The sequence below is a fragment of the Watersipora subatra genome, chromosome 4, assembly GCF_963576615.1.
Source record: "Watersipora subatra chromosome 4, tzWatSuba1.1, whole genome shotgun sequence".
In the NCBI taxonomy this organism is placed as follows: Eukaryota; Metazoa; Bryozoa; class Gymnolaemata; order Cheilostomatida; family Watersiporidae; genus Watersipora; species Watersipora subatra.
Genome location: NC_088711.1, coordinates 61,826,067 through 61,849,907, shown reverse-complemented (window position 1 = coordinate 61,849,907; position 23,841 = coordinate 61,826,067). Strand labels below are relative to the sequence as shown.

Below are 23,841 nucleotides of genomic sequence, written 5' to 3'. Positions count from 1 at the left end.
TATCTTTAAAGGTAGGTAGAGTGTTTTGGAGATAAGTTATATAACAATATACTATAGAGCCAGGTAGTAATAATAATAGTAGTAATACTATAAAGAGTAGCAGAGAGACCTTATAAAGTGTATCTACCTGTCTATACTATAGAGACAGATAGTGATAATAATAATAGTAATAATACTATAAAGAGTAACAGAGAGACCTTATAAAGTGTATCTACCTGTCTATACTATAGAGACAGATAATGATAATAATAATAGTAATAATATTATAAAGAGTAACAGAGATACCTTATAAAGGGTATCTACCAGTTTATACTATAGAGACAGATAATGATAATAATAATAGTAATAATACTATAAAGAGTAACAGAGAGACCTTATAAAAGGTATTTACCTGTTTATACTATAGAGACAGATAATAATATATAATAATAATAATAATAATAATACTATAAAGAGTAAGAGGGAGACCTTATAAAGCACAGGTGTCAAACACATGGCCCGCGGGCCACATGTGGCCCGCCACCTCATTTTATGTGGCCCGCGAGGGCTTAATTACTCATTCGCCCGAGACTCATTCTCCCGTATTTACAACGTTGCTAGGCACACCAACGCGAGTTATCTTGCCTCTAAACTTTGTCTATTCCTTGTGTTGTTATTTTTACATTACATGAGAATAATTTTGATTAGTCAGAAAAACTTTTCTGATCAATCAAACAAACATACATATATACCTCAATGATCTCTTTGGCAAAAGTTATAACTAAATTACTACGCCCATTTCGACATCTACTGAACCGAAAATCATCGCCGTCACTTTAAAATTTATCGTTCGCGATCAATTTTTTTCAACTCGAGAAGTAAATATGCAGATTCAGAAGGGGTAAGACAGTGAAAGACTGCATAAATCATATTGAAACATTATTTTTAATGTTTCGAAGTTTTTACTAACTTTTAATTTTGTCAATTTGCATCGTTACACTCGAATAAAAATGCACTTTTTAGGCTGTCAACCGTAGTCAGACAAAAGTTATTCAATCTCGATAGGATCATAGTCATTCTCAGAGCGGCCCCTGAAGTCTGAAAAGTCAAGAACAGAGTTACTGAACATAATTTTATTCTTTGAATAATGTTTATGACAGTTTATTTGAGTCATATTAGGATGTAGATTTGCTATGCTATGAAGATAATACTCGCGAGGAAAAATTCGAAATTATAGTTTCGTGATTTTCATGTTCATGACTAACTGTACATGTATAACTATTATTCATTACTTTGTATTGTATGTAATAAATCACTAATTTTAGTCAAACTCTGTATATTTTGTAATTTCTTTGGTGCAAGTCTAACTTTGTTTCAGCAAATAGCAAATAATTATTTGATTTTTTGCTGCTTACATATTGATTTTGTGTTGCTGCTGTTGCAATTATTTAGTGTTTGCAGATTTAATGTGTGTATGCCAACAAATTCATGTTCTTAGCAGCTCACAATTTTTGATTTTACTGAAAGTATGCCCATGTTGATAGGTATTGTGTAACTTTTCTGATTTTTTTCGAAAACAAGTGTTTTGCATATTTTGCTGTGCAACTGTTCTGTTTGCAACTTTAAGTAATAAAGTCAAGAGTTATTTAATATTAAAGACTAGTTTAAGTTATTTTATATTATTCGATTACATTTCATTACAATTATAAGTTACATCTGGCCCTTTGAGGACAGCCATTACGCTGATGTGGCCCTCGGTGAAAATGAGTTTGACACCCCTGTTATAAAGGGTATCTACCTGTTTTTACTATAGACAAAGGTTGACTTGCAACAAAATTCACATTACAGTTATTTGGTATCAAAACGTTCACCATGTCTTACTCTGCTGTGTTGAGTGTGTTGTAGGTGCAAAATATGTAGAAATGAGAAATGTGGTTACAAGCTCTTAAAAGCTAAAAAACGAACAGTTAATCGCAGCCATCACGAAGACGCCGCAGATTGGAATTCCTTTTCAAAACGGCTCAAATGGGACATAGTGGAACACGATGGCTTCTGTTTACACTTTCATGCAACCTCATTTGTAAAAAGATTTTCACAAATATACTTCACGCATTCAATAAAACCATGTCTTTTGTGCTTATGCGTTTACTTCATTATCATTGTAATGCTGTCATTTTGAGCACTGATATCTTAAAACCTACCTTAAAAATTCGTTTAATTTTTTAACCTTAGCTCGAAGTAGTGCATATCATCCTCTGATAAACATGACGGGCTTGTTGATCACTTGTGATAGTCGAAAAATGCTGCAAAAAGTTTTGCGCTATTTGGCAGGAAGTATGGGTCACATAATCAGATTACGACTAGATGATTAGACCAGGCTGTAACAAAACTGTAAAGAAGCGAGCATTTATATTTGATACGAGCTTTCCGGTAGAACCCGAAGTGATTGTCATAAACTAGTGCTACGAGACATTTTATATTGAGCCTTTTATTGACCTTTAATTTCACGTAATAACATCACCTGTCAAAACAATAACTACAGTGTTTGAGTACGTCGTCACAATAAAGAGATTCCAAACTACAGCATTTTTGTGATGGCTGCGTTTAACAGATTACCACATTGACGCAAATACATTTAGTTAATGTTGTAAATTGGTTTTTATCGTTGACGGTGAGTAAGTGAGAGTGTTTCTACCATTGCTTTGAAATCATTGCTCTCTCTCTATACTTTGCTTTTATTCCAACTAGATTTATATAATATCTAGCGTCCACCAGCTATGCTAATTAGCTCTGTGGACGCTAGAGATGCAAGTTGCTTTCGCGCTTGGTATATGGTAAAGAAGAGATGACCCAATTCTCAGTATCTACCACTGAAAACTGGATCACCTTCCGGAAAAGTCAGTGCTAAAGTTGCTATAATCTACATTCTTTTGTTTTTTGTTTTTATATCTGTAGATTGACTTACCAATATTTAGAATAAACAGAGTAAAAAAAAGTACATTCTAGCTCAACAACACATACGTCGTATAGCACACATCTAGATCATCGAGCCAGGTTTCATATCAACGCTGACCAACGAGTGTATAGTCATGGCTCATGCTGATTCTTGCTGAGTTTCTGCCACTATAAACATTTCTATGCTTGTTCATTTTACCAACAGTTGAAATGATAGGGAAGTCAATGTGCAATGGCAGCTTCAGTAATTCCTGATTCAGGCTGGTGTCGTATGTATGGCATGCGAGGTGTTGCGTTCGCATAACTGCACTAAAAAATACTTTTGATGAGCAATTTCATAGCTATCACAGTTCACATCAACCGCACACCTACATACGCTTAAAGGTTGACTCGCAACAAAATTCACATTACAGTTATTTGGTATCAAAAGGTTCACCATGTCTTACTCTGCTGTGTTGTGGGTGCAAAATATGTAGAAATGTGGTTGCAAGCTCTTAAAAGTTAAAAAAATGAACAGTTTATCGCAGCCATCTCGAAAACGCCGCAGATTGGAATCCCTATTCAAAACGGCTCAAATGGGACGTAGTTGAACATGATGGCTTTCTTTATGGTGCGTTTACATTGGCCAACACCGACTCCGATTAGGTGCCAATACCCCGACTCAGACAGGTACCTCAGACATTTCACGTCTGCGTCACATCAGTGTGGTACACAGGGTTATATGGGATTCAGTTGTAGCCTAGATCCAAAGGACCCAGCAATTTGAGAGCTTGCTAAGGGCTTTTTTCAGATCGGCATTAAGCAGGACTCGATCTACCAACCTCTTGGTTGACTATCGACCAGTCAAAAGGTGTCAGGGTGGCCTAGGTACCACTAGGCCACCTTGACACCCTTTAGTTATTGAATGCAATGACTCCATAACATACTTGCCTAGCAACTTCTATTTCATTGTACCCACTTGTTAGCGTATCTAGTGAAATTTCAGACATGAATGAAAGTGTATATCACCGACCGCTGCATATACGCTGGTTAATTCTATAGCATTTATTTCTAACAAATATTTTTCTTGCCAACACAAATATTTACCTCTACGTTGTACAGTTATGATGTGAGTAACTGAGTGTTGGCTGGAATCAATTCATGACAAAACTGAGGAATTATTATTATTATTGTTATTATCACTATCTGTCTCTATAGTATAAACAAGTAGATACCCTTTATAAGTTCTCTCTGTTACTCTTTATAGTATTATTATTATCATTATCTGTCTCTATAGTATAAACAAGTAGATATCCTTTATAAGGTCTCTCTGTTACTCTTTATAGTATTATTACTAGTGTTATTATTATCACTATCTGTCTCTATAGTATAAACAGGTAGATACACTTTATAAGGTATCTCTCTTACTCTTTATAGTATTATTACTATTATTATCATTATCTGTCTCTATAGTATAGACAGGTAGATACACTTTATAAGGTCTCTCTGTTACTCTTTATAGTATTATTACTAGTGTTATTATTATCACTATCTGTCTCTATAGTATAAACAGGTAGATACACTTTATAAGGTATCTCTCTTACTCTTTATAGTATTATTACTATTATTATTAGTATCATTATCTGTCTCTATAGTATAGACAGGTAGATACACTTTATAAGGTCTTTCTCTTACTCTTTATAGTATTATTACTAGTGTTATTATCATTATCTGTCTCTGTAGTATAGACAGGTAGATACACTTTATAAGGTATCTCTCTTACTCTTTATAGTATTATTATTATTATTATTATCTGTCTCTATAGTATAAACAGGTAGATACCCTTTATAAGGTCTCTCTGTTACTCTTTATAGTATTATTACTATTATTATTATCATTATCTGTCTCTATATAATAAACAGGTAGATACCCTTTATAAGGTCTCTCTTTTACTCTTTATAATATTATTACTATTATTATTATCATTATCTGTCCCTATAGTATAGACAGGTAGATACCCTTCATAAGGTCTTTCTCTTACTCTTTATAGTATTATTATTACTATTATTATAATTATTCTCTGTATCTATAGTATAAACAGGTAGATACACTTTATAAGGTCTCTCTCTCTTACTCTTTATAGTATTATTATTACTATTATTATAATTATTCTCTGTCTCTATAGTATAAACAGGTAGATACACTTTATAAGGTCTCTCTTTTACTCTTTATAGTATTATTATTATTATTATTATCACTATCTGTCTCTATAATATAAACAGGTAGATACCCTTTATAAGGTATCTCTCTTACTCTTTATAGTATTATTATTATTATTATTATCTGTCTCTATAGTATAAACAGGTAGATACCCTTTATAAGGTATCTCTGTTACTCTTTATATTATTATTACTATTACTATTATTATTATTATTATCTGTCTATCTAGTATAAACAGGTAGATACACTTTATAAGGTCTCTCTGTTACTCTTTATAGTATTATTATTATTATTATTATCTGTCTCTATAGTATAAACAGGTAGATACACTTTATAAGGTCTCTCTGTTACTCTTTATAGTATTATTACTATTATTATTATTATCTGTCTCTCTAGTATAAACAGGTAGATACCTTTTATAAGGTATCTCTCTTACTCTTTATAGTATTATTATTATTATTATTATCTGTCTCTATAGTATAAACAGGTAGATACCCTTTATAAGGTATCTCTGTTACTCTTTATATTATTATTACTATTATTATTATTATTATCTGTCTCTATAGTATAAACAGGTAAATACCTTTTATAAAGTCTCTCTCTTACTCTTTATAGTATTATTACTATTATTATTATCATTATCTGTCTCTATAGTATAAACAGGTAGATACCCTTTATAAGGTCTCTCTGTTACTCTTTATAGTATTATTACTATTATTATTATTATTATCTGTCTCTATAGTATAAACAGGTAGATACACTTTATAAGGTCTCTCTGTTACTCTTTATAGTATTATTATTACTATTATTATTATTATTATTATCTGTCTCTATAGTATAAACAGGTAGATACCCTTTATAAGGTCTCTCTATTACTCTTTATAGTATTATTATTATTATCATTATCTGTCTCTATAGTATAAACAGGTAGATACCCTTTATAAGGTCTTTCTGCTACTCTTTATATTATTATTATTATTATCTGTCTCTATAGTATAAACAGGTAGATACCCTTTATAAGGTCTCTCTCTTACTCTTTATAGTATTATTACTATTATTATCTGTCTCTATAGTATAAACAGGTAGATACCCTTTATAAGGTATCTCTCTTACTCTTTATAGTATTATTATTATTATTATTATTATCTGTCTCTATAGTATAAACAGGTAGATACCCTTTATAAGGTATCTCTGTTACTCTTTATATTATTATTACTATTATTATTATTATTATTATCTGTCTATCTAGTATAAACAGGTAGATACACTTTATAAGGTCTCTCTGTTACTCTTTATAGTATTATTATTATTATTATTATTATCTGTCTCTATAGTATAAACAGGTAGATACACTTTATAAGGTCTCTCTGTTACTCTTTATAGTATTATTACTATTATTATTATTATTATTATTATTATCTGTCTCTCTAGTATAAACAGGTAGATACCTTTTATAAGGTATCTCTCTTACTCTTTATAGTATTATTATTATTATTATTATCTGTCTCTATAGTATAAACAGGTAGATACCCTTTATAAGGTATCTCTGTTACTCTTTATATTATTATTACTATTATTATTATTATTATCTGTCTCTATAGTATAAACAGGTAGATACCCTTTATAAGGTATCTCTCTTACTCTTTATAGTATTATTATTATTATTATCTGTCTCTATAGTATAAACAGGTAGATACCCTTTATAAGGTATCTCTGTTACTCTTTATATTATTATTACTATTATTATTATTATTATTATTATTATTATCTGTCTCTATAGTATAAACAGGTAGATACCTTTTATAAGGTCTCTCTGTTACTCTTTATAGTATTATTATTATTATTATCTGTCTCTATAGTATAAACAGGTAGATTTGGTTTGGTTTGATTTTTATTGCGTAATAATAACATGACAATATGAGTAAAAAAAATACACAGAGTAGCAATAGGACATGCCAGATAGCCAGAGGCTAGAGTCAAGGCAGCCCCAGCAAGCAGTAGGAAAAGAAACAGAATCAGCGATAAGCGCACACTCCGGAGCACCAGAGTCAGGAAGGACAGTCCCAGGACGCCCACAGGCGCTCTACCAACTTCGCCTTCAGCTGACCCGGAGCAGAGCCCGCACAATCACTCAAAAATTTATTATATAATTTCATTGCACTAAAAAATATCGATCTCTGTCCCTTAGAAGACAAACACTTTTTCAACTTTAATTGATTTTTACTTTTTAAACGGGTATCTTGACAATGATCTATCATAAAATCTTGCAACTCTTCCATGGGGAAAGAATTTGTTAAAAACATTAGCAGGCGATACTGGAATAAAATTTCAATTGGCATTATTTTTAAAATTTTAAAATTTTTGGAAACTGTTTGATTTGGTTTAAAATTGAGTATTATTCTGATTGCCTTTTTTTGCATGATTAAAAGTTTGTTTAAATCAGTTTTGTTGCCGTGGCCCCAAAACTCGATTCCATAAATTAAAAGAGAATAGAAAAAACTGTAGTACAAATTGATCATGGTTGATTTGTCTAGGTAGGGGCGAATGAAACGTAATATTAGTAATATGTAATTAAGTTTTTTGATGAGACTTTGGATGTGTTTTTTAAAAGTCAAGTTGTTGTCTAACGTGATACCTAAAAATTGAGTCGAATCTTTGATTTGTAGTTGAGAATTGTTTAAAGAAAGGCTTAGATTATAATTTTGAGTGTTTTTAGACGGATTTTTGAAAACTACTTGAAATGTTTTACTGTTGTTTAAAATGAGTCTGTTTGATAGGCACCATTCATTAATAATATTTAATTCCTCTTGGAGTTTAGAATTATCTGTTGAAAATATATTGGTGTCATCTGCGAATAAAATACAATCCAAAGCAGGTGCAGCATTTACTAAGTCATTTATAAAAATTAAAAATAAGAGGGGTCCTAAAATTGATCCTTGTGGGACACCAATCGTAATTGCCCTCATTTGCGAACAATCAGTATCTGTTTTGGTAAATTGAAATCTATTTTGGAGATAACTTTGAATAAGAGAGGAAGACTTTACACTAAAATTGTAGTAAAAAAGTTTGTCAATTAAAATTTTGTGATTAATCGTATCGAATGCCTTTGAAAAATCCAAAAATACGCCCTGAGTTATATTACTTTGATCTAAATTAGTATATAAAAATTCCATTAGACTGTTTATTGCTGTAGTGGTGCTTTTACCTTTTCTAAAACCAAATTGTTTAGGCGACAAGATGTTATTGGTTTCTAAAAAATCCCGTATTTGTAAAGACAAACATTTCTCTAAAATTTTTGATAAAGCAGGAAGAATGGAAATGGGCCGGTAATTAGATGGATCTGTTCTATTTCCTTTTTTAAATAATGGAGTCACGCGAGCTATTTTTAAACAATTTGGGAAATTAGATTGTTGTATAACAAGATTTATAAGATGTGTTAAAACTGGAATTAGGACTAGTTTATTTTCTTTTATTGCACGGAGAGAAATCCTATCATAGCCGGTTGCTTTAGGAAGACTGAAAGAATCAATTATTTGCAGTGTTTGGTAGGGGTCAATTATCTGGAAGCTAAAATCAATATCATTTACACAGTTGTCCATAAATTTAGAAAAGTGAATATCGGAAAGTGGCAACTCATTGGCCAGTTTATTACCAACATTTACGAAATGATCATTTAAGGTCTCAGCTATATCTTGCGAGTCTGTTAGGAGTTTTCCATCTTTGTTTATGCTCGTTGGGCTATCTGAATTTTTAGAGTCTCTATTTAACAATCTGTTTATGAATTTCCACTTTTCGTTTTGATTATTTTTACATTTATCAAATTCTTTTTTATAGAATTTAGTCTTCGCAGTTTTAATTTCATTTGTGACTAAATTTCTGAAACTGTGGTAAGAGGTGTGGAGCGAAGTATTGAAAGGTTCTTTTTTGCATTTAATGTGCAATTTTCTTCGCTTATTTATCTGTTTAAGTAGATGGTGATTCATCCAAGGTTTTAAAAAGTTGAGCTTTTTCTGATTTGTGGAAATTAATTTTTTCTTCCCAGCTATTTTTATTAAATTTTGGAACGACAAAGAAAAGGATTCAAAGCTTTTGTTAACATCAGAGCAATCCATTATCGCCCGCCAATCTTGTTCAGCAAGCTTGATTGCTAGCTGATCATAGTCAATAATGAAAATGGATAAATTTGAACGCTTGGGAATTTTGATTTTAAACTCAATTGATGCAAAAACTGGTTGATGGTCAGAAATATTAAAATCTATTGTTGCAGAGTTTATGTTAGAGTCAACCCGGTTAGTTGCTATGTGGTCTATAAGGCTATTTTTGGTACTACCTAGTCTTGTCGCAGTTAAAATTGTGTTGCAAAAACCATATGATGTTAACAAGTTTTCATAATTGAATGAGTTTATGTCAAGAATATTTTCGGGACCGAGATCGATATTAATGTCACCTACAATTATTGTGTCCGGTGGTAATGTGGGGATCAAAGCTCCGAGATCCTCCAGAAAAGACGGCAGAGCGCCCGAGGGCGCCCTGTAGACTGCCAACACCGAGAAAATCCGGCGCCCCGAAGAATGCACCGACGCGAACACCGCTTCCGCCCCAGCCAGTGTAGCCGCCAAAACTCTAGCCTCAAAACCATCTGCCACATACACGCAAACTCCTCCACCTCCTTCATTTGGCCGTGAACTGCAAAGCAATCGATAATTTTTTAAAATAAATTTGTTAATATATGAATGTTCACCAAGCCAAGATTCTGATATAACGATAAGAGAAAAGTTAATATTCAGATGAGCCAAAAAAAGTTCAAATTCAGAAAACTTGTTATGAATGCTGCGAATGTTTATATGCAGAATGTTTATAGAGTTTTTTAGTACTATGCTCTTCAATGCATTAGGTTTGATCAAAGCGCTATGATGAATATTTAGTAAATCAGGTGTATCGTCGAAGCCTGGTATAGTTGCGCTAGTAATAGAAAAACCACATTAAATTATGGAAATGATTAGTTCAAGTCTATCAGGTCTTTGTCGGAAGAAATTTTAATTGCTTCTGAAGTTTTTTCTTTACGCATGAAAATGTTTCCATGATAGGTCCAAGCATATTTATAATTTAAGTCTCTTTTTTTACATCTGACTTTATAAAACAGCTCCTGTGTTGTTTTAGGCAGCTGTTCATTGATGAAGATTTTGTCTGAGTTTTCATATCCCAGAGACTTCGTAGTAATTGATTTTTTTACCATACTCTTTCTTCCATCATAGAACGCATCTCTTGCAGACATCTTGTTGAATTTTATAATAATTGCTCTCTTAGGATTTTCACCAGACTGTTTGGTTCGGAAAATTCCGTCAATGTCTTGTTCATTATAGCTAAGGTCAAGGCTGTCAGAAAGTTTCTCAATAATAGCGTGAAGATTTTCCTTATTTGTTACTGGAATTCCGTCTAGAATAAGTGATTTGTTGAATTTTTCTTGTTCTATGAGTTGGATGGATTTAGAAAGCTTTGTCAACGAGCTAGTAGATGGTTGCAGGTCAGAGTAATCTTTCTGCAAGTCGCACAATGATTTTTTAATGCTTTCAATTTCTTCGCCATAGTACGTCAAGGCTTTAGCTTGCTGCCTTTGTTCATCTTCCAGGACGGTGACACGATTACCAATACGATCCAGATGTTGACATATGCCGTTAAATTTATCCTCCATCCATTCTTTTGTTAGATCAAGTTTACTGTTGATGTCGCTAAGGGTAATGCTATCTTCAGTGATACTTGATGTTTGTCGCGTAATGTGCTTTTTGTTCGACATTTTGAAGCGAAAACTTACCCAATTTGGGGGCGGTTCATATAGATGTTACCACCCCCAAAGCTTTTCCAGGCTTTCTTCCAGATAGTCTAGCAGCTTTGTTAGTTAAAGAATTTTAAAGAGCCACTGATACCCTTTATAAGTTCTCTCTGTTACTCTTTATAGTATTATTACTATTATTAATTATCATTATCTGTCTCTATAGTATAAACAGGTAGATACACTTTATAAGGTCTCTCTGTTACTCTTTATAGTATTATTATTATTATTATCTGTCTCTATAGTATAAACAGGTAGATACACTTTTTAAGGTCTTTCTTACTCTTTATAGCATTATTACTACTATTATTATTATTATCTGTCTCTATAGTATAAACAGGTAGATACACTTTATAAGGTCTCTCTGTTACTCTTTATAGTATTATTATTATTATCTGTCTCTATAGTATAAACAGGTAGATACCCTTTATAAGGTCTCTCTGTTACTCTTTATAGTATTATTACTAGTGTTATTATTATCACTATCTGTCTCTATAGTATAACCAGGTAGATACACTTTATAAGGTCTTTCTGTTACTCTTTATAGTATTATTATTATTATCTGTCTCTATAGTATAAACAGGTAGATACCCTTTATAATGTTTCTCTGTTACTCTTTATAGTATTATTACTATTATTAATTATCATTATCTGTCTCTATAGTATAAACAGGTAGATACACTTTATAAGGTCTCTCTGTTACTCTTTATAGTATTATTGTTATTATTATTATCTGTCTCTATAGTATAAACAGGTAGATACACTTTATAAGGTCTCTCTGTTACTCTTTATAGTATTATTATTATTATTATCTGTCTCTATAGTATAAACAGGTAGATACCCTTTATAAGTTCTCTCTGTTACTCTTTATAGTATTATTACTATTATTAATTATCATTATCTGTCTCTATAGTATAAACAGGTAGATACACTTTATAAGGTCTCTCTCTTACTCTTTATAGTATTACTATTATTATTATCATTATCTGTCTCTATAGTATAAACAGGTAGATACCCTTTATAAGGTCTCTCTGCTACTCTTTATATTATTATTATTATTATCTGTCTCTATAGTATAGACAGGTAGATACCCTTTATAAGGTCTCTCTCTTACTCTTTATAGTATTATTACTATTATTATCTGTCTCTATAGTATAAACAGGTAGATACCCTTTATAAGGTATCTCTCTTACTTTTTATAGTATTATTATTATTATTATTATCTGTCTCTATAGTATAAACAGGTAGATACCCTTTATAAGGTATCTCTGTTACTCTTTATATTATTATTACTATTACTATTATTATTATTATCTGTCTATCTAGTATAAACAGGTAGATACACTTTATAAGGTCTCTCTGTTACTCTTTATAGTATTATTATTATTATTATCTGTCTCTATAGTATAAACAGGTAGATACACTTTATAAGGTCTCTCTGTTACTCTTTATAGTATTATTACTATTATTATTATTATTATTATCTGTCTCTCTAGTATAAACAGGTAGATACCTTTTATAAGGTATCTCTCTTACTCTTTATAGTATTATTATTATTATTATTATTATCTGTCTCTATAGTATAAACAGGTAGATACCCTTTATAAGGTATCTCTGTTACTCTTTATATTATTATTACTATTACTATTATTATTATTATTATCTGTCTCTATAGTATAAACAGGTAGATACCCTTTATAAGGTCTCTCTGCTACTCTTTATATTATTGTTATTATTATCTGTCTCTATAGTATAGACAGGTAGATACCCTTTATAAGGTCTCTCTCTTACTCTTTATAGTATTATTACTATTATTATCTGTCTCTATAGTATAAACAGGTAGACACCCTTTATAAGGTCTCTCTGTTACTCTTTATAATATTATTACTATTATTATTATCATTATCTGTCTCTATAGTAAAGACAGGTAGACACCCTTTATAAGGTCTCTTTGTTACTCTTTATAGTATTATTACTATTACTATTATTATTATTATTATCTGTCTCTCTAGTATAAACAGGTAGATACCCTTTATAAGTTCTCTCTGTTACTCTTTATAGTATTATTATTATTATTATCTGTCTCTATAGTATAAACAGGTAGATACCCTTTACAAGGTCTCTTTGTTACTCTTTATAGTATTATTACTATTATTATTACTATTATTATTATTATTATTATCTGTCTCTATAGTATAAACAGGTAGATACCCTTCATAAGGTCTCTCTGTTACTCTTTATAGTATTATTATTATTATTATTATTTGTCTCTATAGTATAAACAGGTAGATACCCTTTATAAGGTTTCTCTGTTACCCTTTATAGTATTATTACTATTATTATTATTATTATTATTATCTGTCTCTATAGTATAAACAGGTAGATACCCTTTATAAGGTCTCTCTGTTACTCTTTATATTATTATTTATTATTATTATCTGTCTCTATAGTATAAACAGGTAGATACCCTTTATAAGGTCTCTTTGTTACTCTTTATAGTATTATTACTATTATTATTACTATTATTATTATTATTATTATTATCTGTCTCTATAGTATAAACAGGTAGATACCCTTCATAAGGTCTCTCTGTTACTCTTTATAGTATTATTATTATTATTATCTGTCTCTATAGTATAAACAGGTAGATACCCTTTATAAGGTCTCTCTGTTACTCTTTATAGTATTATTACTATTATTATTATCATTATCTGTCTCTATAGTATAAACAGGTAGATACCCTTTATAAGGTCTCTCTGTTACTCTTTATAGTATTATTACTATTATTATTATTATTATCTGTCTTTATAGTATAAACAGGTAGATCCCCTTTATAAGGTCTCTCTGCTACTCCTTATAGTATTATTACTATTATTATTATTGTCATTATCTGCCTCTATAGTATAGATAGATGGATACACTTTATAAGGTCTCTCTCTTACTCTTTATAATAATATTACTATTTTTATTATTAATTATCATTATCTGTCTCTATAGTATATACAGGTAGATACACTTCATAAAGTCTCTTTGTTACTCTTTATAGTGTTATTACTATTATTATTATCATTATCTGTCTCTATAGTATAGACAGGTAGATACACTTTATAAGGTCTTTCTGTTACTCTTTATAGTATTACTAGCTGCATTACCCGTCTACAGGAGCAGATTCACGGGCAGCATAAGGTTTATTGAGAGTTGGCTTTCATACCGTAAAACAACTCCAAATATGCAGTTACATCTCTTTCTCTCCTTCTCTCCCTCTTTCCTCTCTCTCCCTCTCTCCCCTCTCTCTCTCTCCCTCCCTCTTCTCTCTCTTTCTCTCCCTTTCTCTCCCTCTCTCCTCCTCGCTCTCCCTTTCTCTCTCCTTCTCTCCCTCTTTCCCCTCTCTCCGTCTCTCCCCTTTCTCTCCTCTCCTTCTCTCCCCTTTCTCTCTCCCTCTCTCCCCTTTCTCTCTCCCTCCCTCTTCTCCCTCTTTCTCTCCCTCTCTTTCCCCCCCTCCTCCTCGCTCTCCCTCTTTCTCTCCTTCTCTTCCTCTTTCCCCTCTCTCCTTCTCTCTGTCTCTCCCCTCTCTCCTCCTTTCTCTCCCTCCTCCCTCTTCCCCCTCTCTCTCCCTCTCTCTCTCTCCTTCTCTTCTCTCTCTCCCTCCCTCTTCCCCCTTTCTCTCTCTCCCACTTTCTTTCCCTCTCTCCCCCCTCTCCTCCTCGCTCTCCCTCTCTCTCCCCTTTTCTCCCTCTCTCTCTCCCTTTCTCCCCTCTCTCTCCCCTCTCTCTTTTCTCTCTTTCTCTCCCTTTCTATCCCTCTCTCTCTCCCCCCCCTCTATTCCTCGCTCTCCCTCTCTCCTTCTTTCCCCTCTTTCCCCTCTCCCCCTTCTCTCCCTCTCTTTCTCCCCCCCTCTCCTCCTCGCTCTCTCTCCTCTCTTTTTCTTTCTCTCTCTTTCTCTCCCTTTCTCTTTCTCCCTCTCTCTCTCCCTTAGTTCAACGCAACACATGCGGATAGACAACATTTTTGGTTTTTCTGTCGGGCGTATGAAGAAACCGTTTTCGGTGTGTACCTACTTTTGAGCAGGCGACGTATAGCTGGTCATGGCTGATGCAGGGTGACAGTAAGTCGATAGCAGCTGCTCTCTTTCTTTCCACAATAGCGTATCGCAACCCTCGGAGTACTCGTGAAAGTTCTGTAATAGTAAGTTACAGTAGGCCTACTCGTAGCTGGAAAAAAATTATTAACTCGGCTGCTGATGGAAATGAACATCACCCACTATCACGAACAGCGGCAAATCCAACGTTATTAAGTAGTGGAGATGTGGCAATTCATAGACAATACAACGTCGTATAAGAAATGCTTACCTTTTTGATGTGGAAATTTACTAGGTGAAAAATGCGTTTTTCCAGTGGCTCCAAGAAACAAACGTTTACGTGACCTTCTCGGTACACGTTGGCAGTAAATATTAATTGCATGTAAATAACTACTCGTTAATTTATTTTATTTAATGAATAGTACATTTGTATAGCTGTATAGACACCTTTGTATAGGCCGCAGAACTCCGGAAAGATGTTTTTAACACGACAGAAAATTTGCCGTTTAAAAAGCGTGCTAACCGGGGATTTCGGTTAATGCGCCCGAGCAGTGAAAGAAAAACAACAGAATCGCCACACCTTTATATTAGCCGCTTGGCTCAAATCGTCAGAGAAAAGTAGCGGCTAATAGTCCATATTACGAAATTACGATAATTAGTACTCATATTAATTCGGTTGGCTTCGTTCGACCGAATGGAAAAAGAAAGACCGCTCTATAATTTATTTACCGTTACTACACATGTTAATTCAGTCCGCTTCGTATGACCGAAATTCGTACGACGATAAAAGAAACGACCGCTCTATAAGGCGGACAGACAGATACACAGATAGATAGACAACGATTGTCGTTTATATAGTAGACTAGCTGCATTACCCGTCTACAGGAATAGATTCACGCGCAGCATAAGGTTTATTGAGAGTTGTCTTTCATACTGTAAAACAACTCCAATCATGCAGTTACATCTCCCTCTCTCCATCTCTCCCTCTTTCCCCTCCCTCCCTCTTTCTCTCCTTTTCTCTCTCCCCCCCCCCCCCTCCTCCTCGCTCTCCCTCTCTCTCTCCTGTTCTCCCTCTCTCCATCTCTCTCCCTCTCTTCCCTCTCTCTCCCTCTCTTCCCTCTCTCCCTCCCTCTTTTCCCTCTTTCTCTCCCTCTCTCTCCCCCTCTCTCTCCGTCTCTCCCCTCTCTCTCTCTCCCCTCTCTCTCTCCCCCCCCCCCCCTCTTCTCCTCGCTCTCCCTCTCTCTCTCCTTCTCTCCCTCTCTCCATCTCTCTCCCTCTCTTCCCTCTCTCCCTCCCTCTTTTCCCTCTTTCTCTCCCTCTCTCTCCCTCTCTCTCTCCCCCCCCCCTTTCCTCCTCACTCTTCCTCTCTCTCTGCTTCTCTCCCTCTCTCCGTCTCTCCCTCTCTCCCCTCTCCCTCCCTCTTCCCCCTCTCCCTCTCTCTCTCCCTCTTCCCCCTCTCCCTCTCTCTCTCCCTCTTTCTCTCCCTCTCTCTCTCCCCCTCTTTCCTCCTCGCTCTCCCTCTCTCTCCCCTTCTCTCCCTCTCCCCCCTCTCTCTCTCCCCCCTCTCTTCCTCGCTCTCCTTCTCTCTCTCTTTCCCTTTCTCTCTCTTCCTCTCTCTCTCCCTTAGTTCAACGCAACACATGCGGATAGACAACATTTTTGGTTTTTCTGTCGGGCGTATGAAGAAACAGTTTTCGGCGTGTACCTACTTTTGAGCAGGCGACGTATAGCTGGTCATGGCTGATGCAGGGTGACAGTAAGTCGATAGCAGCTGCTCTCTTTCTTTTCACAATAGCGTATCGCAACCCTCGGAGTACTCGTGAAAGTTCTGTAATAGCAAGTTACAGTAGGCCTACTCGTAGCTGGAAAAAAATTAGTAACTCGGCTGCTGATGGAAATGAACATCACCCACTATCACGAACAGCGGCAAATCCAACGTTATTAAGTAGTGGAGATGTGGCAATTCATAGACAATACAACGTCGTATAAATAACGCTTACCTTTTTGATGTGGAAATTTACTAGGTGAAAAATGCGTTTTTCCAGTGGCTCCAAGAAACAAACGTTTACGTGACCTTCTCGGTACACGTTGGCAGTAAATATTAATTGCATGTAAATAACTACTCGTTAATTTATTTTGTTTAATGAATAGTACATTTGTATAGCTGTATAGACACCTTTGTATAGGCCGCAGAACTCCGGAAAGATGTTTTTAACACGACAGAAAATTTGCCGTTTAAAAAGCGTGCTAACCGGGGATTTCGGTTAATGCGCTCGAGCGGTGAAAGAAAAACAACAGAATCGCCACACCTTTATATAAGCCGCTTGGCTCAAATCGTCAGAGAAAAGTAGCGGCTAATAGTCCATATTACGAAATTACGATATTACGATAATTAGTACTCATATTAACTCGGTTGGCTTCGTTCGACCGGATGGATAAAGAAAGACCGCTCTATAATTTATTTACCGTTACTACACATATTACCTAATTCAGTTTGTCTCGTACGACCGAAATTCGTACGACGATAAAAGGAAAGACCGCTCTATAAGGCAGACAATCAATCAGATAGACAACGATTGCCGTTTATATAGTAGATAGAGAACAGCGTTTTTCTAGTGGTTGCAAGAAACAAATGTTCACATGACCTTTCCGGTACACGTTGGCAGTAAATATTAATTAGATGTAATTTACTACTCATTAATTTTTTTAAAGAGTAGTAAATTTTATTTAATTCACTACTAATATTTACTGCTAATTTAATTTTACTACTTACTCATATTAATTAAGTTTGCTTCGTACGATCGAATCTGTTACAATCTTGCCACAATCAATACTCATAGAGGATCTATTTTTCAGCCCTGAACCCTTGTGTATAGTATATATCAATCAATTTATCTTTGTATAAGCTATCCTGCATTACTTATTTGAAGTCATCCTCTCATGTAAATTTTCTTTTAACTTTTACACAAATAATCTCAAACTAAATATGAATTGTTCACTACTATCTTGCATTCAGGATTCTTCTACAGTTTCCGTTTTATTGGATAATATGCCTGCAAATAGAGGCTTTTTGTTATTTTGTTATCAGCAAAATAAAAGATTACTAACTAACGATCGAATCGAAAAAAAAGACCGCCATATAATTTATTTATACTGCTCATATTTGGGAGTTATCGGTGACTCAATATATCGAGAAGACAACTCATACTATTAGCATATCAGTATTTATCGTCCATCCCTACGATGAATAGCAGGTTACGTATTATAATAGAGGCGTGTACTAACCGGAGATTCCCGTTAATGCGCCCTAGCGGTGAAAAAACACAGAATAGACACGCCCTTATATAAAAGTAGCGGCTAATAGTCCGAAAAGTACGGTACTCTATAAAGCGGACAGACAGATACACAGATAGATAGATAGATAGATAGATAGATAGATAGATAGACAGACAGACAACGATTGCCGTTTATATAGTAGATTTACTACTCATTAATTTATTTAAAGAGTAGTAAATTTTATTTAATTCACTACTAATTTTTACTACTAATTTAATTTTACTACTTACTCATATTAATTAAGTTTGCTTTGTACAATCAAATCGAAAAAAAAGACCGCCATATAATTTATTTATGCTGCTCATATTTGGGAGTTATCGGTGACTCAATATATCGAGAAGACAACTCATACTATTAGCATATCAGTATTTATCGTCCATCCCCACGATGAATAGTAGGTTATGTATTATAATAGAGGCGTGTACTAACCGGAGATTCCCGTTAATGCGCCCTAGCGGTGAAAAAACCACAGAATAGACACGCCCTTATATAAAAGTAGCGGCTAATAGTCGGAAAAGTATGGTACTCTATAAAGCGGACAGACAGATACACAGATTGATAGACAGATAGATAGACAGACAGACAACGATTGCCGTTTATATAGTAGATTACTATTATTACTATCATTATCTGTCTCTATAGTATAGTATTCGATCTCTCTCTACGGGAATCGATCTGTTTTTGCGTTTGGGCAATAGGCTTTTTGGAAGGCATTGTACTGCTTCAAGCATTTCTAGCATTGAATGAGATAGTGTGCTTTTTGTAATATACGGTGCTCGCTTTCTTCTCACCGCTGCCTATCGCCAGGCTCGGAGTGCCCGTGCAAGTTCTATAGTTTCTGTAGTTCTCGTAGCTGGAAAAAAAAGTAAAAGTAACTCAGCTGCGGAAGGAAATGAACATGTTTATTATCACAAACAGTGGCAAATCCAACGATTTCAACCCTTTCACTGAAGTAGACTCCCTCATGCGTTTTCTATGGTCGACCGCCATAGACACATTTTTGCGACTTTCCCAGCAATTGCTAGTAACTGAATTTTATTATTCGTTGATAACATAACCAACGATTTTTAAAACTTGTATAAAGTGACAGTGTTGTCCAAAGATTTCTCTATAAAATTAGCCTAAAATTTAATTTTAAATCTTTGTTTGGGAATTTCCAACTTAACCACTTTGGGTGCATGCACCGCTATAGCGGCTTCGAGTATATTCTTCTCAAGTTCATTAGCCAGTTTTTAGGCTTTGCGTAGTTGCATTACTCATCCGTCTATATTTAGAGCCTGCTTACAGTTACACTCTATCTACAAAGCTAAGCATGACCTTCAGACATGTTTGCAGACATCGGACTGGTCAACAGCTATGGTCAAATGAAAGAATTTTGAGTAATTTGGGTTCAAAGTTCAACATCTCGATCAGTTGGTAACAACGCGTAGTAGTTAGTAGTTGATGCGTATAGGCTTCAATTCAGCGATAGAAATGGCAGACTTCCAGTAGAGTGGTGACGAAGATAAGTTAACATCTATGGAAGAGACTGTAGATTGCATTGTATACACAGTATATTTTAATTGTTTGCTATTATATATAGTTTTATACATTTTCATGCTACCCTTATTAGTCAAAAATGTTCGTAGAACACGAATTTTAATAAAACCGCTATTTCATGCTACTTTCAATATTTATTATTTTTAATTTTTGAAATAAAGAGAATACGATCAGATACAGAATTTTCTTTGCTTTCCAAAAGTATAGGTGTTCTATGAAAAATGTGAGTGCTTCTATGGTTAAAATGACTTTGGTTGACCCATGTCATAATCTGTAGAGCATCATGATTTAATTGTACCCGAACGCAAAATTGGATTATGCAATTGTACTCAAAGTGGTTCTGTAGTAGCTGTAGTACTCATAGCTGGAAAAGAATAAAAGTAACTCAGAACGAAGTGAACATGTTTACTATCACAAACAGTGGCAAATCCAACGTTTCCAACCCTTTCACTGAAGTAGACTCATTTATGCGTTTTCTATGGTAGACCGCCATAGACACATTTTGCAATTTTACCAGCAATTGCTAGTATCTGAATTTTATTATTCGTTGATAACATAACCAACGGTCTTTAAGACTTTTATAGTAGTGAATGTGTAGTCCAAAGATTTCTCTATAAAATTAGCCTAAAATTTAATTTTAAATCTTCGTTCGAGAATTTCTAACTTAAAAACAAAGATTGTTATATGGGTATTTAGGTAATTTGTCTTACTTGAATACCACACTAACATCAATGATTAATATCTATGAATTCCACTTCAATCTAAACTATGCTTGTTGTGGTTAATTAGGCTAGGCAAGCCTAATTGTTTATTCAATGGTTGCTAAGAGTGTGAGTATGGGACTTGACCCAGATCTTTGTGCAAGCCTCAAATATGCTAAATCTCAGATGTTTGGTATAGCAATCAAAATATCTTTTATTCTTATGAACCAAAGCCTAATACACAAGTAGCAAAATTCTAGAATATAAGATAGATAACAAGCAGTCAAAGCTAAGTAAAATAATCTCTTACGCAAACAGCTGTATAGGCTCTTAAGCTCGTCTTGTACGTCTACAAGGGTCACTCTCAAAAGAGAATGAGCTACTAAAATTGTTCGCTTTTATAGGCATTCAGGATAGCCTGAGGATGGGTACATATAATGTTCATATTATATCTTTGTGTTGTAGGAGTAAGTCTACTGGAGGGAACACTGTCTCTGAGCCGTCATCTGATTAGCGCCGTCTCTTTGTCTTGAAACTGGGGTTGCATAATATTGATTGGCGCTGTGTTATGTAATGGAAAAGTGCTGACTCAGGGTAAGCTCAGTTATTTTTGGTTGTGCTTGGTCATGGTTGGTAGATGTAATTTCATTCCAAATTCCTTTGGCGGTGTTGACGCAGCAGTTTCCAAGATTGATGTCTTCTAATTCTGACATTTAAAATTAGAGAATCTTTTAATGTCTCTTTTATTCTGTGGTCTGGTTACATTCCCTGCTGGTATCTTGTTTTCGAAGTATTTCCATACAACAAGACTTTTTGTGCGAGTTCATTAAATGCGTCCGAGTTAAAAAACAAATAACTACTTATGTTGATGACACATGACAGATAATTAAAATGTTAAAATGCACAAAATATAGATACAACGATTTTTTGTATAGCAGTGCTTGTTAACATGTTGGCAAAATAAAATATATAACCAAAACAAACAGTATAGATGGAGTTTGAAATTGAAAAAATATCGTATACATATTAAGCAATATCGGCAAAATGGCTGGCAGTAGGCCGATAGCTAAATTTGTACACGGACGCAAGTGAAAAGTTTATGTAGTGGAAGTGTGGCAATTCACAGACAATACAACATTGATTAGGAAATACCTACCTTTTTTATGTAGAAATGTAGTAGGTGAGAACTGCGTTTTCCCGTGATCGCAAGAAATCAACGTTCGTGTGACCTTCTCATTACACGTTGGCAGTAAATATTAATCGCATGTAAATTAATATTCATTAATTTATTTTATTTAATGATTAGTACATTTGTATAGCTGTGTAGGCTGCCGAACTCAGTTCTGCTCGCAATTTTGCTGTTCCGAACGCACCAATGTCGTTGGGCGCCGTAAAGAGGCGCGCTAACCAGATATGACGTGCTCTGTGTAAAACTATGAATAGGTTATGTATAGAGGCGTGTACTAACCGGAGAATCCCGTTAACGCGCCCTAGATACCTAGTAGCGGCTAATAGTCAAAAAAGTACGGTACTCTATAAGGCGGACACTCAATCAAACAGACAGACAATGATTGCCGTTTATATAGTAGATTACTACTATTATTATTATCATTAGCTGTTTCTATAGTATAGACAGGTAGATACCCTTTATAAGGTCTCTCTGCTACTCTTTATAGAATTATTACTATTATTATTATCATTATCTGTCTCTATAGTATAAACAGGTAGATACCCTTTATAAGGTCTCTCTCTTACTCTTTATAGTATTATTACTATTATTATTATCATTATCTGTCTCTATAGTATAGACAGGTAGATACCCTTTATAAGGTCTCTCTCTTACTCTTTATAATATTATTACTATTATTATTATTACTATCATTATCTGTCTCTGTAGTATAAACAGGTAAATACCTTTTATAAGGTCTCTCTGCTACTCTTTATAGTATTATTACTATTATTAATTATCATTATCTGTCTCTATAGTATAAACAGGTAGATACCCTTTGTAAGGTCTCTCTCTTACTCTTTATAGTATTATTACTATTATTATTATTATCTGTCTCTATAGTATAAACAGGTAGATACCCTTTATAAGGTCTCTCTCTTACTCTTTATAGTATTATTACTATTATTATTATCATTATCTGTCTCTATAATGTAAACAGGTAGATACCCATTATAAGGTATCTCTGTTACTCTTTATAGTATTATTACTATTGTTATTATCATTATCTGTCTCTATAGTATAAACAGGTAGATACCCTTTATAAGGTCTTTCTGTTGCTCTTTATAGAATTATTACTATTGTTATTATCATAATCTGTCTCTATAGTATAGACAAAAGATACACTTTATAAGGTCTCTCTGTTACTCTTTATAGTATTATTGCTATTATTATCATTATCTGTATCTATGGTGAATCTTTTGATACCAAATAACTGTAATGTGAATTTTGTTGCAAGTCAACCTTTAAAGGTTGACTTGCAACAAAATTCACATTACAGTTATTTGGTATCAAAAAATTCACTATGTCTTACTCTGTTGTGTTGTAGGTGTCAAATACGTGGAAATGTGATTACCAGCTCTTAAAAGATCAAAAACGAAAAGCCGCCGTAGATTGAAATCTGTTTATTTATCTGACGTAGTCATTGGTTATCGTCTTGTCATGTATGTTCTCACGTAAACTGAAAAGCCAATAAAAAGCTTTATGTAAAACTTATCGTAGCACTAGTTTATGACAAACACTTCAGGTTTTACCGAAGACCCTGTATCAAATATAGATGCTTGCTACTTTACAGTTTTCTTTCGGCATTATTCAATCATCAAGTCGTAATCTGATCATGTGACCCAATACTTCGCAAATAATTGTTGCAGCTCTTTTCGATTATCACAGGTAACCAACAGGGTCTCGTCATGATTATCAGACAATGATATATACTCCTGCGAGGTAAGGTTAAAAAGTTTAACGATTTTGTACGGTAAGTTATAAGATATCAGTGCTAAAAGTGACAGCATTACAATGACGATAAAACAAACGTGTAAAAACAATACACATGGTTTTATTGAATGCGTGAAGTATATTTGTGAAAATATTTTGACGAATGAGGTCGCATGAATGTGTAAACAGAAACCATCCTGTAACAATTACATGTACGTCGTATTTGAGCCGTTTTGGAAAGCGAATTCAAACTATGGCGGTCTCGTTTGGCTGCGATTAACTG

At 34.0% G+C, this 23,841-nt stretch overlaps 1 pseudogene; it reads right to left on the bottom strand.

Moving 5' to 3' along the window:
• Positions 1 to 10,927, bottom strand: part of LOC137394447 (uncharacterized) — a 68,026-nt pseudogene extending 57,099 nt beyond the window's left edge.
• Positions 10,928 to 23,841: the final 12,914 nt, after the last annotated feature.